The following is a 16,814-nucleotide window of genomic DNA, read 5'->3' as shown; positions in this document are numbered from 1 at the left end:
TAGCGATAATGTTCGCTATGGCAGCGATCACCACATGTCGCACGTACGAAGGGGGCGGGTGCCATTGCGCACGACATTGCTAGCAATCGCTAGCAATGTCGCAGCGTGTAAAGCACCCTTAAGGGCTCCTCTGCATGACCTTTTTATACAGAAGTGTGCCGTCCGAGTTAAAAATCAGACAGCATGCAGCCCAATGGTATTCAATAGCGCTGTTTAAATGACTGTTTAAGCATAACTCAACTGTTCATGTGAATAAAAATTTGCAGCATACACTATTGTCTTTCATATATTGAATGAGACTCACTTATATAAGTGTATTGGTACGTGAAGAAACACTCAGAACCCACACGGATCATTCTCATAGCATCTGGCTCTGATTTATTGTGATTATTAACCAAGAAAACTGTTTTTGATCATTTACACTTTAAAATCTTTATGTTTAAATATAGATGCCATGCAGATGGCAAACAGATGTAAAATACGCATTACGTTCGCCAGGGATGCGAGTGGGAATGGACCCACGGGACCACAGGGAGGTCCTGGGCTTACCCTGACATGGTAGGGGCTTAACTAAGTGCATACCGGGTATTCTGATGGTGACTTGGACATGGCTGCTGGCAGGTGCCAGGTGTCACAGCCCCAGACAGTACCATGGGAGTGGCACCTGGAGTCTACCGGCAGCCAAGTCCAACCTTAGATAATCCCTTTCCACATTAGGGTAAGCAGATGTCCCTCCTGTGGTCCAGTGGTTTCATTCCCGCTTGCAACCCCGACGAGCGTAACAGTATGGACACATGGATAGAATACACATGACAATATAGAAGACATCTTGAAAACCAAGACTATTTTCATCAGTGTTGTCCTCCATATTTTATCCATGTGCCATCCATGTGTAATCTCATTGTTCATCTACATCCGTTTAGCATCCATCTTTATACAACAACAGTTTCAAATGTACTTGATCAAATACAGTTTCCTATGGTAATAATTCCTGTGGCAATTATCTTTTAATCATTTTCTTGTGCACCCTTAGACTTGAATGTACGATGTATGGAAGAGAAAAATGACTTTTACTGACTGTACTGTGGTGCTAGGCTGGGTTGTGGTGAAGCAGATGAGATTAGTGGAGGCTGGAACTGGTGAAGCAGAGGAAGTGAGGAGAGTGTCTCTCAAGATGCTCTGTGCAAAAGAAATGTACAAGACTTGTGCCCGCTATCTAACGTACACAGCTGTTATTCAATTGCTGTTGAGTAAAACTTCATTTTTAAAGAACTGGTTGTCTCTCTCGATAAAAAAGTTAACATCCAGTACTGGCCAGCTGAAGCCATCAGCAACATGTGGCCTGCAAAGACGTACAGCTTCCTTGGTGAGCATCCACACACCCAGTCAGGACCCTCTTTTTCATGTGGCGTGCCGGGGCGCAAAAGATGCAAACATTGCCCACAGAATGTTGCAGAACACTACCATTATTTACATAGAAAACTGTATTTCATCTTGAATATTTTAAACTGTTGTAAATACGGATGCCACGTGGATGTCACCCAAAAACAGACACATGGATGACATGTGGATGATAATACGATTAAAAATCGTCTGAATTTTCCGGATGAAAATCAAACAATTTTTTATATGCTCTTCTAAACCCGGCCTCTTGTTGACACCACATGACAGTAAAATATGCTCTACTAAATTAGTTCTTATTCTTAAAAAAATAATGTACAATATGTAAGATTTTCTTTACATTTTGGCTCTATGATGGAATTATACTTTGGCAGTAAGGCTGAATAGCGCAAGCGCACCATGGTGGTTTTGCTATTTGAGTAGCATGGTCACTCTATACAGATAACATTTTTCAGTCAAAGTATTGGCACTTGCTACATTTATAGATAAACTTTCCACAGATACAAAAAAGGCATGCCACAGAATACCAACCCTTTTGGGTGAATGAGTAGCTGTAACGCTTGTCACTACCTTACGGGGTCGCATGAACAGAAAGGTAGTCAGGAGAGCTGGGGTCTGGTAACAGGAGGTCACGTATAATCATAAGGGGTAAACAGAGATGTAGTCAGGGCACAATCCAAGGGTCACAATACAGAAGAGCATGTAGTAGTAAAAGGGAGCAAGCAGAGATGAGGTCAGATAATGGTCAAAGACAGGAATGCATGACAGGAATAGGGAGCAGGCAGAGGAAGTGCAATAACAGTACAGGGTCAGAATTAGAGATGAGCCAACCCCCTAGTGTTCGGTTCAGGTCGTCAAACGGCGGGTGTGTTCGTTGAACATTCGACAAACACCTTCGAACACCATTGAAAACAATGGCAGGCAAACACAAACACATACAAACACATAGAAAACAGAAAAAAAAGGTTCAGCTTACCAGCGAAGAAGCCACAGGAGAAATCAAGAGGTGCACGGATCGATCCAGATGAGCCAGTTCTGGTATGAAGTACGTATACACAGAGTAAACTCCTTCTATGGTGTTCAAAAGTGAAACTACTCAGAAGTCCTTATAGGGCAAGGACATGTGACATACACAGCCAATGACACATGCCCTTGCTTGTGTGCAAAAAAAATGCACTTTTCTGTGTGTGTGTGTGTGTGTGTGTGTGTGATTGGCTGACAGCCTGCACTGCCCCACTGTACGCGCGGTTGGGAAAAAAAAAATGGAGATCGCCATTATTTCAGCAACCCCCCCCCCCCACACACTATACACTGAATTTGGATATTATTATTAACATTGCGCACATTGCTTAGTGTCCATGCGTATAATTCTGCAGCGATTTGGCAGCACATGTGAATGTATTGTGACTGCAGAATTGAAGCAGAATGTATGCACGCTGGATGCTTGCTCTGCCATTCAGCTCAGCTCCATGCCCGCTGACAGCAGAAGGTACTTTCACACTTGTGTTGAACGGTATCCATCACAATGCGTTGTGTGAAAGTACCACACGCAAGCACTTCCGTTCCCATCATCATACCCGCACACACTCAACCCCTACCACCCCCCATTGTGACGCCCTGGCCCCCAGGGGTCCCAGGTAACACCAAACACACACACCCCATCCCTTGTGAAGACACAACAGTCATCCGAAAGGGAGACCTGATGCCTCCCTTAGGGCAAGTAGGGCACACCAGGTGGGCGGAGTCAGGTGGAAAGACACGCCTACCGAGGAGACTACTGTCCTGAGGCAGGAAATACAAACAGTTGGTAGTGGACAGTGAAAGTGACAGGAGGTGTAGAGGAGCAGAGCTGTCAGGGACCCAGGTTGGAGCCTGGGAATCCCAAAACGTCAGGCAGGCAGACGGTGGTGGCCGCCTGCAGGAGTACCGGCGCAATGACCGGCGGAACCGTAAGACCGGGTCAGGGTTGGAGCCCGCCGGACCTGAACCGGGGAGTCAATTGTTTACCGGAGCACCAGAAACCGAGTACTCAGACCCCGTCCTAGCTTAGAAGCCACTGAGTGTAGGCAAATTAACTGATTGCAGTCTGGACCTCACGGGTTCATTCTCACCCAAGTCCCGAAAGAAGGCAAAAGCCCACCGATACCAAGTGAGTGCCACCGCCAAGGGCCAAACATCCGAGGGCTCTTCCGGCAGCTAAACGCCGGGGAGCGGGCTACCACTGTCTAGGCAGGGGACCCGAAAATAGAACAAAAGGTGCAAGGGAAAGGGGCCACCATCAACCTCACAAGGGACACATGCAGCCGGCTGCGGGACCCGACCATCCCCAAACTTTGGTTTACCAGTGACTCTGAGCGCAAATTAATCGTGAGTACATCAGTGCCACCTGGGCACGGCACCGCACCGCAGCGCGGCACCTTGCACCATGACACCCAACATCGCCTGTCCCACCACCGGGCCCCGGGACACACCGCCCCTGCCCATGGAGGGGTTAGCACCAAGGCTGCGCCACAACACCGTCCCCTGGGAGCCCCCGCCATCATCCGCAGCGGTGGTGCCAGCTATCACCACAACCCGTGGGTGGCGCTCCACAGTCCCACCACCTCCCCTCTAACAGAGCGACGTGGCCCCCGGTCCGGGAGGTGCTCGAGCCACCGACGCGTACCTGAGCCCAGATCCGAGTGGCTCGGCGGCTGCAGCCGAGCCCCCAGGGCGGTACACCATCATCATCACCGCAGACACGCAAGCACTACCACCCCCATCATCATCACCGCACACACCCCGGCACTACTGCCCCTATCATCATCCCCGCACACACGCAAGCACTACCGCCCCAATCATCATCCCCGCACCCACCCTGGCACTACCGCACCCGTCATCATCACTGCACACACCAAGCACTACCGTCCCCATCATCATCCCCGCAAACACCCCGGCACTAACGCACCCATCATCATCCCCGCACACATGCAGGCACTACCTGAGTGAAGTCTCCAGTGACAGCGCGGCTCACTTCAGTTGCTGCGTGGAGCTGACACAGAGCGGTCAAGTTCTACGGCGCTCCCTGTCAGCTTCATGTAGCAGAGCTGAAAGCGTCGTGTGGATTACTTTGGACCTGGATGGGTGTTTGGGGATTAATAAAGTGGTAAATGAAGGGTTTTTTTGTCTTCTATTCCAAATAAAGGATTTTTTGTTGTGTGTGTTTATTTACTTTCACTACAGGTTAATTATGGAAGGTATCTTGGGGAGACGCCTGCCATGATTAACCTAGGACATAGTGGCAGCTATAAGCTGCCATTTAACTCCTTATTACCCCGATTGCCACCGCACCAGGGCAATTCAGAATGAGCTAGGTAGAGTCCCGGGACTGTCGCATCTAATGGATGCGGCAATTCCGGGCGGCTGCTGGCTGATATTGTTAGGGTGGTGAGCTCCCCATAACATGGCGCTCCCCATCCTGACAATACCAGCCTCCAGCCGTGTGGCTTTATCTTGGCTGGTATCAAAATTGGGGGGGACCGCAGGATTTTTTTTTTAATTATTTATTTATTTTACTGCACAATATAGACCCACCCACCGGCGGCTGTGATTGGATGCAGTAAGACAGCTGTCACTCAACGTGGGGGCGTGTCTGACTGCAATTAATCATGGGAGCCGGTGGGCGGGGAAAGCAGGGAATAACAGATTGAATAATGAGTGGCAGCCATTTTCAAAAGAGGAAAAGCCGCAGGAGCTTTGTGACAGCTGTACAGCTGATCGGTGAGTAGGAAAGAGAGAGGGATTGTGCTGGGGACACAGGACGCATGCAAATGCGTCACATGCGCGCATAGCCTTACTGTGAAAAGCCATGCTTTTGGTGATCGAACCGTTATCGAACGTTAACTCAAACTGTCGAACGGGAAACAAATCATTCGAGTTTGTCGAACAACTCGAACATCACCCAAAACAACTCGAATTTGAAATTGGGGAATGGTTCGATTCGAACAACGCTCATCTCTAGTATAGAATAAATAACAAGATCAGACTGCAGCAGACACACAAGCCACAGCAGAGCCAGAGAATACAACTGGCAGTATTCTGGGGGAGCATGCTCGTAAAGAAGCATGAGGAATTATCCGGAATTTGGAACAGCTGAGTAACCAGCACCTCCCAGAACAAACTTGGACTCCAGTATAGTGACCAAGCTGCTAGTTCATTAACAAGGACGGTGCCGCAGAGCATCACCAAGGGCAAGATGCTCTGCACAAAGGAATATATACACTGCCAGATCTGTAAGTGCTGCAGAGCATCTCCAGGTTTGTGAGGAGCTCACCACAGAGAATCGTGTCAGTAGCATTCTATTGTAATGGTCAACGCATGCGCCAAGAGCTTTCCCAGCACATGCACTAAAAATGTTAACTGAGTGTAATAGAAACACAACCTTGAAATAATTCGTATAAAAATACTCAACGTTCTTATTTTTCTTTCACGCTATGCATCTTTATAGAATGTAGAAATGCTGCCAAAAGTCTTTGCAGCCAGTTGAACAATATCCAGGCTGTCTTTTTCTCAAGTTGTCAGTAGACTGTGTTAATTATCCTCAGATATTTAGAAAGCTGCACAAACAACCCTACACTTTTACGTTACAATCAACTGTTGTCATCGACATTCTACCTAAACAGAAGGCATTCCAAGTAGTTAATTTTATTTAAAAGCTTATTCATATGCAAGCATCAGTCATTAACTAGTTTGTTGCTAATGATAAATTAATGCCTTTGATTTGACGTTAATAAATTGGAATCATTTTAGGAGGTATTCAGATGTAAAATTCTGAAGCTCGTTAACTGAATTGTATTTGATGGTAGCTGGTTTTTGGCTCCTGAAAGTAGCTCATTTTAGCTGTTTGTTGAACAGGATTTTTGGCATTTTTCCATTAAGGTGTTATTTAGTATTTTCTTGAAATACAAATGAAACCAAAAATATATAAATAAATGTTCTAAACCTTTTACAAAATGTCATTGTAGATAAGAAAATTCTGAAGGCAAAGACGGGAAACTGACGTGAATTCTACCAAAATATATTTAAAAGAAATACCGAACAAAGGCTGTTTTTGAAGTTAGCGTGTACCTAAGAAAGGAAGAATAAAAGCTATTATATGTTATATTTCTACAAAAGGACGTATAATTTGCATCTATTAACAGGAAAACTGCATGAATAAAAACAGCAGTGTCCAACTTTATGAGATTTGCATATTTTCAGAGTAGTTTTAGAGAGTTTAGCAGCTACAGATAACATTAAATCAGTGTCCACGACACATGCATCAGAATTAATCGAAACAGAGTAATCTGCCATGTAAAGCAGTAGTAAGTGATTTTTAAGAGACTGTACATTGAAGATGAATTATTTTTGGATTCGTGATGGTATAAAACCAAAGAGATTAGGAAAAGGAATTTATCAGTGTTGTTTTGGCTCTGGATTTGGCTCTTTAATAAATGGGTTGTCTAGGGCATAGGGGTACTTTGCACGCTGCGACATTGCTAGCCAATGCTAGCAATGCCGAGCGCGATAGTACCCGCCCCCATCACACATGCGATATCTTGTGATAGCTGCCGTAGCGAACATTATCGCTACAGGAGCTTCACACGCACTTACCTGCCCTGCGACGTCGCTCTAACCGGCGGCCCACCTCCTTCCTAAGGGGGCGGGTCATGCGGCGTCATAGCGACGTCACACGGCAGGCGGCCAATAGAAGTGGAGGGTCGGAGATGAGCGGGACGTAAATATCCCGCCCACCTCTTTCCTTCCGCATTGCCGGTGGAGGCAGGTAAGAAGATGTTCCTCGCTCCTGCGGCTTCACACACAGCGATGTGTGCTGCTGCAGGAACGAGGAACAACATCGTATCTCCTATTGGTGCGACATTATGAAAATGACCGACGCTACACAGATCACCGATTTACGACGCTTTTGCGATCGTTTATCGGCGCATCTAGTTTTTACACGTTGCGACGTCATTATCGGCACGGGATGTGCGTCACTTTCGATTTGACCCCGACGATATCGCAGTAGCGATGTCGCAACGTACAAAGTACCCCTCAGATATTGATGACCTTGGGTCAGAAATATTAGGTCAGAAAAGGTCTGGCTTCCGACTGCCCCACGATCAGCTCTTACCATGTCCCATGTCTGTTGATGGTACACTATGTACAGAACTGGAATAACACAGATCTGTACACTATGTACTGGCCGTTCTCGAAGATTGGATCTCAAATCCTATTCTAGTAAATGGTAGCTGAGCTTGAAAACCTGGAACCGTCAACAACACAATATACAAAGCTGTGCTATTCTGATGGTCATAAGACTTGGTTACAGCTGTAATTGGGGGTGCAGGTTGTTGGACCCCCATTAATCTTGGATCTTTATGAATGTATTATGATTATCTAATTTTGGTAAAATCCAATTAACATGAGGTAGTCCTTTCAGATTTTATAGCCTAGGCAGTTTCATACATTTTCTGGTATCTTGCATTGAAATAATAGCTAGAAAAGGGAATGCAAAACAGGCACCATTTAAATTGGACTGTTACAGCCTATTGTCACACACAGAGTAGAATATGCTTGACACACGTGATCAGACCAGCGGGCATCTGATGTTCTACCAAAAAAAAAAACACAAAAAGGGGGAAACACCAGGGTCATGATACAATGGAGGCCCCTGCCACTAGGGAGAGGGGGCACCTCCTGCGCTCACCTCCAGCTGACTCTTGAGCTCCCTAGCATCCCTATAAAGGTTCTTTCAACCTGTCGGCAAGCAGAATACCTGGGTCCCTCAGCTGGCCGTAAACTCACCCGGTCTAGTGACTACACTGACGAATACACTAGACTCGCCACTTAACTATTAAACACGTAGGGAAAGGAAAGACAGACGGGGGAATGGACAGAAGATACAAAACACCAAACTTCACCATAGCAGAAGGAATCTATAGTAGCAGGTGTATGGGTCCAGGACAAAACCTCAGCAGTTCCTTCCACTAGGCAGGCCAAAGTAGAAATGATTCTAAGAGCAGCAAGGACTACTGGGAAAGCTCCAGTATATAGCCTAAATGGGCGTGGACCCAAAGCAGCTACAGCTGTCCTGCCGTGCTCAGAGCTGCTGGCTACAAAATCTGGAATTAACTCATGAGACGCCAAAGCAAAGGAAACCTCATTTAAATGAGGAGTCAAGATGGAGATGGGAGGCTCCAGTCCTAAGGCTGTCACTAGTTTCAAAACAGCAGGGAGATGACCATGACACCTATAAATAGTGCAACGAAACCAAACACACCAAAATACACATTTTAATTAAATTGTGAGCAGAAGACTCCTTTCCTAATTGTATGTAATGCCCATACTCATTCTTTCCTCTATTCACTCAAATTATCATGTAGGCTTTGACCTCTCCAAACTCCAAAGGTCCTTGTCCTCCTCTACTTTTCTTTCCTCTTTAACCACACAGGAATTGCAATTCCAAGGAAAGGGTGAGTTGGACTTTTCAACTTATATCTTCTAATGCCTTCCCTTTTAGCAGAACATGCCATCTCATCTAGTTTTAGAAGACATTCATGTTCCCCAGTTAGTCAAACCTTTCACAAGTTCTAAAAATATTATGAGTATATATAGTAAGTAATGACTAATGTTGTTGTTGTTGAGTTCAGGTCTTGGCAATAAAGTAATATATGATTTTTAAAGACCCTTAGGGGTACTTTGCACGCTACGACATCGCTACTGCGATATCGTTGAGGTCAAATCGAAAGTGACGCACACCCGGCGCCGGTAACGACGTCGCAACGTGTAAAGCCTAGATGCGCTGATAAACGATCGCAAAAGCGTCGAAATTTGGTGATCTGTGTAGCGTCGGTCATTTTCATAATGTCGCTCCAATAGAAGATACGATGTTGTTTGTCATTCCTGCGGCAGCACATATCGCTGTGTGTGAAGTCGCAGGAGCGAGGAACATCTCCTTACCTGCCTCCACCGGCAATGCGGAAGGAAGGAGGTGGGTGGGATGTTTACGTCCCGCTCATCACCGCCCCTCTGTTTCTATTGACCGCCTGCCGTTTGACGTCGCTGTGATGCCACACGACCCTCCCCCTTAGGAAGGAGGCGGGTCGCCGGCCAGAGCGACGTTGCAGGACAGGTAAGTGCATATGAAGCTGCCGTAGCGATAATATTCGCTACGGCAGCTATCACAAGATATCGCATGTGCGACGGGGGCGGGTACTATCGCGCTCGGCATCACTAGCCAATGCTAGCGATGTTGCAATGTGCAAAGTACCCCTTAGAGGCAGCTATTTGGTTATTATACCATTAACATGACCAATAATCTCATCTCATTTGTATTTTTTAGGTGATATTCTGTTCCAGGAGGAACATGAGCAACAGCAGATGAAGATTTTAAGATTGCTGTTCACCAGAGGAAACCATCTCATATGAAAAAGCCGGAGCAGTTATACCTTGAGGAATGGGCAAAAATCCCAGTGGCAAGATGTGTAAAGCTCATAGACACTTTTCGAAAGAGACTTGCAGCTGTAATTGCCACAAAAGGAGGCTATACAAAGTACTGACTTTAGGGGTTAAATAGTTATGAACACTGAAGTTTTCAGTTATTTTGTCCTACAGTTAGGTCCAGAAATATTTCGACAGTGACACAATTTTCGCGAGTTGGGCTCTGCATGCCACCACATTGGATTTGAAATGAAACCTTTACAACAGAATTCAAGTGCAGATTGTAACGTTTAATTTGAAGGTTTGAACAAATATATATGATAGAAATTGTAGGAATTGTACACATTTCTTTACAAACACTCCACATTTTAGGAGGTCAAAAGTAATTGGACAAATAAACCAAACCCAAACAAAATATTTTTAATTTCAATATTTTGTTGCGAATCCTTTGGAGGCAATCACTGCCTTAAGTCTGGAACCCATGGACATCACCAAATGCTGGGTTTCCGCCTTCTTAATGCTTTGCCAGGCCTTTACAGCCGCAGCCTTCAGGTCTTGCTTGTTTGTGGGTCTTTCCATCTTAAGTCTGGATTTGAGCAAGTGAAATGCATGCTCAATTGGGTTAAGATCTGGTGATTGACTTGGCCATTGCAGAATGTTCCACTTTTTTGCACTCATGAACTCCTGGGTAGCTTTGGCTGTATGCTTGGGGTCATTGTCCATCTGTACTATGAAGCGCCGTCCGATCAACTTTGCGGCATTTGGCTGAATCTGGGCTGAAAGTATATCCCGGTACACTTCAGAATTCATCCGGCTACTCTTGTCTGCTGTTATGTCATCAATAAACACAAGTGACCCAGTGCCATTGAAAGCCATGCATGCCCATGCCATCACGTTGCCTCCACCATGTTTTACAGAGGATGTGGTGTGCCTTGGATCATGTGCCGTTCCCTTTCTTCTCCAAACTTTTTTCTTCCCATCATTCTGGTACAGGTTGATCTTTGTCTCATCTGTCCATAGAATACTTTTCCAGAACTGAGCTGGCTTCATGAGGTGTTTTTCAGCAAATTTAACTCTGGCCTGTCTATTTTTGGAATTGATGAATGGTTTGCATCTAGATGTGAACCCTTTGTATTTACTTTCATGGAGTGTTCTCTTTACTGTTGACTTAGAGACAGATACACCTACTTCACTGAGAGTGTTCTGGACTTCAGTTGATGTTGTGAACGGGTTCTCCTTCACCAAAGAAAGTATGTGGCGATCATCCACCACTGTTGTCATCCGTGGACGCCCAGGCCTTTTTGAGTTCCCAAGCTCACCAGTCAATTCCTTTTTTCTCAGAATGTACCCGACTGTTGATTTTGCTACTCCAAGCATGTCTGCTATCTCTCTGATGGATTTTTTCTTTTTTTTCAGCCTCAGGATGTTCTGCTTCACCTCAATTGAGAGTTCCTTAGACCGCATGTTGTCTGGTCACAGCAACAGCTTCCAAATGCAAAACCACACACCTGTAATCAACCCCAGACCTTTTAACTACTTCATTGATTACAGGTTAACGAGGGAGACGCCTTCAGAGTTAATTGCAGCCCTTAGAGTCCCTTGTCCAATTACTTTTGGTCCCTTGAAAAAGAGGAGGCTATGCATTACAGAGCTATGATTCCTAAACCCTTTCTCCGATTTGGATGTGAAAACTCTCATATTGCAGCTGGGAGTGTGCACTTTCAGCCCATATTATATATATAATTGTATTTCTGAACATGGTTTTGTAAACAGCTAAAATAACAAAACTTGTGTCACTGTCCAAATATTTCTGGACCTAACTGTATTTGTTGTTTGTTTCACAATAAAATGAATATCAAATGTTCACAGTTGTAGGCCTGTTTTTTACATGAACTGATGCAAACCCTAAAAATACAGTGAAATGCCAGGTTGTGAGGTCACAAAACAAGAAAAATGACAAGGGGGCTGAATATTTTTGTAAGGCACTGTAAAAACAAAATGATGTGATTTTTTTACAACTTCCAATCTCACAGAATATCAGAGCAGTTAGAAAAATTCTGCAAACTCAAGGCTGGTGGACAGCATCAAGATTTCTGGGTCAATCAGGTTCCTTCTTACAACATCATGATCACTGCTGTAAGGAAGGAAGGAATTCTTCAACCTTAATTGATAGACTAAGCCAGTTGCCTTAACCATAATAAAGTGTTGCAAGCAATGAACAAAGTCTGCCTGGACTGTAAACTTATACGACTGGAAGTACGGCACTCCTGGAGTTATGACTGGTGCTCGGATAGGGTCCAACCCCATAGTACAAAATTCAAAGAATCCGGCACTCAGATGTATGAAAATGCAACAAAAGATCCCTTTAAAAGGATACACCATGGGTAATGTACAAAAAAAATGTTGACGTTTCGATGTCACCAATCTTTTTCAGATATACACTGTCAGTAGTACTTGTGGTGGACAGCCTATGAGGCTGTGAAAGTGCGCCATATGGGGATCACTGCTGGGCTGATGAGAATATTGGGATACCTGGGTATTGCAAAGGAATTGCCCACAGTGATCCTTCACAATACCCAGACATCCCAATATCCTCATCAGTCCAGCAGCGATCCCCATGTGGTGCACCTTTCACAGCCTTACAGGTCGTCCACCACAAGCACTTATAATGACTGTATATTTGAAAAAGGTCCGTGACACCGAAACGTTAACATTTTTTTTGTACACTACCCATAGTGCATCCTATTTAAGGGATCTTTTGTTGCCTTTTAATACATCTGAGTGCCGGATTCTTTGAATTTTGTCCTGTAAAATTTCTTTAGCAAAACATTTCCCATGGCTTTCAGAGTCAACAGACCAAAGAAGTGACCCAAACTTCCGTAGATCCATGTGATGACACTGCTCTTTCACAATTGAGGGTTTTCAGAAAGAAGTGTACACAGTTATAAAAATTCCGATATAGAAATACTGAAAATAATGAGTTTTGGATATGTGACAAATTTCAGAGAACTTCCAGATGCCAGTAACAGCTGATCGGCAGGGGAGCCAAATGTTGCACCCAACCAATCTAATATTGATGGACTAACCTGAAGATAGGCCATCAATTAAAATAAGTAGTGGCCAGCCCCTGAAAGAGACACTGGATCCAATTTATTTGGCTTCCCATTCTAAGACATTAGTTAGCATACATTACTCTATTAGGCTGCGGATGTATTGCGGAATGTCCTGCGGATATGCTGCGATCATTCTGCATTGATGATCCAGTACCATGGCTTCGGCACTGCATCCTCAATGCAGAAAAAGTGCTGGAGTGATCGGGAAGTTCATACTTACCTCCGTCACGCAGCACTTCACTTTCCGGCCTTGTCTGTTAGTGTTTGCACTTTGCAGGAGAAGGTGGGCGGGCCTGGACTACCTCCGGCTGTCACATGACCGGAGCCCGTGCAGGCCCAGCCCACCACCTCCTGCTGCCTGCTTCTGGCTCCACCATGCTCCTCTGCACTGGAGGAATTGACTCCGGTGTCTGCTATCAAGGCAGGCAAGTATGGGACCCTGCGAAAAAATCCGCAGGAATAATTGACATGCTGCAGATTTTTCCGCAGGGAAATCCGCATTATTTCCGCTGCGGAAAAAAACGCAACATGGGCACAGCAGTTCCAAAATGCCATAGAAATGGCTGGGGACTCGCTGTACTGCGGATTTTTGAAAAATCCGCGGATTTTCCGTGAAAAAATCAAGGCAAATTCTGCGAATTTTCCGCAGCGTGGGCACATAGCCTTAAGGTCCTAGGCAACCCAAAATGACAAAAAATACACAAAAATTCCTGGTCAGTTGGAATACAACAAAAAGTTTTATACTCTCTATATAAATGTTGAAGATATATCTATACATTTGTTGAAGATTGTATTTCTCAGATAGTGAGTGCACCTCACAATTAACAGCACTTAGTGCAATTACCATGTTTGCAATTATAGCCATTGTTGTGATGAACCAGATGCATTTAGCATTCTGCATGGTGGAGAAAGAACATCTTCAAAAGGCTGAATTGTCTGGCTCCAGCAGCGAAATATCTGAAGTGACATTTCTGAGGCAGTGAGTGATAATGAAAACACATTTGACAATGTTTTATTATGATTAGGTATATTTCAAGAGCTTTACGAAAGATCCTGATTCATATCTCTACATGAAAGATTGAGTTGATACCTCGGCATAATAATGCGGAAAAAAGCAAAACAAACAAACTACGTTAAGATGATGATATGCAGCAAGTTTGACACCGAGTATAACACATGCCACTTTGTAATTACGTTTTCGTATCTCATGCGCAGGTTTCTTTAACACATCTTGATGCTTTAGAATACATTTTAAAGAAATCTATTTTTATAAATCCATTGGATTTTTACAATATTTTGGGCTCTAGGCATTCTTTTAAAAACACTTGATATTAACCAGTTCAGGACTGGGCCATTTAGTCCTGTCCTAAACCAATACAATTTTATATCCACAAAAATACATTTTAACCTCTTCCCACCATGGCCATTTCCCATTTGTGTGCTTTGTTTTTTTCCTCTCCTTATTCCAAGAGCAAGCCATAACTTTTTTATTTCTCCATCAGTATTGACGTATGAGGGCTTATTTTTAGTGGGACGAGTTTTGAGGGACAGCATTAATTTTATCATATAGTGTACTGGAAATCATAGTTCTGTTGCATAAAACTGTAAATCCACAATTGTTTTTTTTTTTTATTATTATTATTATTATTATTATTATTATTATTATTATTATTATTATTATTATTATTATCCATGTTCACTGTATGGTAAAACTGATCTAGCAACATGATTCCCCAGATCATCTTAAGTATGTAGGTACTTACAGGGTTGGTAATGGGGAGGGGGGGTCTTATAGGCACCTTTCCATTAACACTAGAAGTCCCAGAGAGGGGTCATTACTCATTTCTAACTTTGGAACCCAGAGACGGGTCGAATGACCTGAAGGATTTTAGCTAACATCCTATAATCACCGTCTTTTGTTCTGTAATTAAGGCCATTACTGTCGCACCACAGGAGGTTGTTGTTTTCCATTGAGTTTAGCCATTTAGTTTCTAGTTACTTCTATTCTGTTTATCATCTGTCATTTGACCCTCTTTCGGGACTTCAGGGGGGAGCTCGAAATTTCTGGGACTTCTAGTGTTAACAACCCATGGCTTGATGGCAGCTGTGATTATTGATGTCTGCTGTTGCTGTGTCTGTTGGATCAATGGCCCATTGATCTCCCGCTGGGCTTGCTGTTGCTGGTCTTGCACCAGGTGTTTATGTGGCGCCCCTGAGGCTTCAGTCACCACAGAGTATTGCAGCTCATTTAGTTGCAGTATTCGCCTTGAGGTAAGGAGGGGGTTAATCACCGGTGTTCCACATTCACACTTTTCATAAAGCTTAGGAGCCTCTCTCTGGGGAGCTTTGGTAGGTTAGGCAGGGGGGTGGTTATCACAAAGCATGGGAATTCCCTGGTCCCCAGGACAGCTTCCTGGGGGGAGGATTCCACTTGGGGTAGAAATAGGAGCAAACTCACACAATCTTTAGACAGTCTAACCGGGACATCAGTTCTGGGACACCATCACTTCCTTCTTCTCTCTTCACGGGGCCTAGGGCTGGGGGTGTACCGCTCAGCTCAGGTTCCTCGCAGCTATAAGGACCACTCTGACAAGGGACTTTCTTCTTCTTTCCAACACCGGTGACATCTAACTTATTCGGGGTCGGCGGAGCACATCACAGTGGGTGACAAGTATTAACCGGGCGACCAGCACAGCTCAAAGAGTGAGTAAATATACCTGGAACTGAAGCATTATACTCTGTCTCTTGATTACCGGCACCGCCGCCCCGTGCCTCGGTGCCAAACGCCATCACTACTCCTTTCATCATCCTCTACAGGGCCCACTCCACCTGTGGGGAGCGATACCATCTGCTACAATCATCCACCCCGGAGGACAGCGACAGCAGCGGCAGCTAAATCACTGGCTGCGTACCACAGGTGGCGTCACGACATTCATCCTACTACTGCTCCCATCATCTCCCCTCCTTATTGGTGTATACTTCGGGCACGAAGCCGGGCAAGCCACTGCGACAATCCAGATCATCACACCAGCCCGGTGAAAAGTAATTCAGGTACGAGATTCCCCGTGCCTGAATCCCCCTGCCTCCGGGGTGCTACATTTACTTATGCCCTCTATGCTATCTGACAGTGCTTCCAGTTTGATGGCCACCTTCACTAATGACATACAGTCTGTCGGCAGAAGTCACACACGCTACCTGAGAATCTGGCCAGCACTTTTAGCACCAATTGTAGAGTCTCAGCTTCCTCAGCTACAGGTCAAGGTAATCACAGGAACAGTTTTTGTTTAAACTTCATCTTGTTGATGGCTTTGTCCAGCATAAAGGAACAAACAGGAATTAACAGTCAACATATTGGTGCAATTTCCTTCCACCCAGGTACTGTAAATATCCATGAGCACTCTGGCGAAGGTCTGCACACCTCCACATACATAAACACCTGAATGCATATACAGGTATCCATTGCCTATTAACCTCCTCAATCCAGCGCTGTTGTCGGTGAAGAAATCCATTCTAAAAGCAAAGTTGAACTTTCAGTTTACATTGTATTTCTTTAATCGACAGCAGTGCAGAATTAACCACATTTTTATTCCTGTTTCCTCTGGAGTTTGTATTTTAGAAATACAATTAGTAGTTTTCCCCTCTTAAAAGCTTTCACTTATTAAACTGGGGCTGTGAATTTTTTACCAGTATGTACAGTATGCTTGACTAAACTCATTTTCTGAATGTATTGACCTTGGTTTGACTTTAAATTTCCAAAATTTTGAGTCTATTTTATTACCTATCACTATACTTGTCATTATTGGGGATAGCCAGGGAGCCATTATCTGTAATAAGCATGCC

This window comes from Anomaloglossus baeobatrachus, chromosome 3, assembly GCF_048569485.1.
Source record: "Anomaloglossus baeobatrachus isolate aAnoBae1 chromosome 3, aAnoBae1.hap1, whole genome shotgun sequence".
In the NCBI taxonomy this organism is placed as follows: Eukaryota; Metazoa; Chordata; class Amphibia; order Anura; family Aromobatidae; genus Anomaloglossus; species Anomaloglossus baeobatrachus.
This window is presented reverse-complemented; position numbering follows the sequence as displayed.